We start from the raw sequence: 335 nt of genomic DNA, 5'->3' as shown, positions 1-335 counted from the left end.
TATATTGTCATAAATATAATAATGGGATAGTAATTATCAATAAAAATTTCAATGCCACCATTTATGTCCAATAGCTTAATAGTTAGATATTATTTAGTATTTGCTTAATCAATTAACATGGTTTAGCTCATTGAATCTTTAGTTAATTCTACTTAAGATGTAGATACTGTTACTATAAATAAGGAAACTCTAGATAGATAAGGAAACTTGGATTTAGATGAATTAGAATTTGTATGCAGGGCACTTAATCACCATATTGTAATGCCTATGGGCTTAATTTAAAGTACCTTAATCTTGTCTGTGTAAAGAAGTAAATGAAATGTTGGAAACATAGA

Source organism: Propithecus coquereli, unplaced genomic scaffold (assembly GCF_000956105.1).
Source record: "Propithecus coquereli isolate 6110/MARCELLA unplaced genomic scaffold, Pcoq_1.0 Scaffold72, whole genome shotgun sequence".
Lineage (NCBI taxonomy): Eukaryota > Metazoa > Chordata > Mammalia > Primates > Indriidae > Propithecus > Propithecus coquereli.
Note: the sequence above shows the minus strand (reverse complement) of the source record.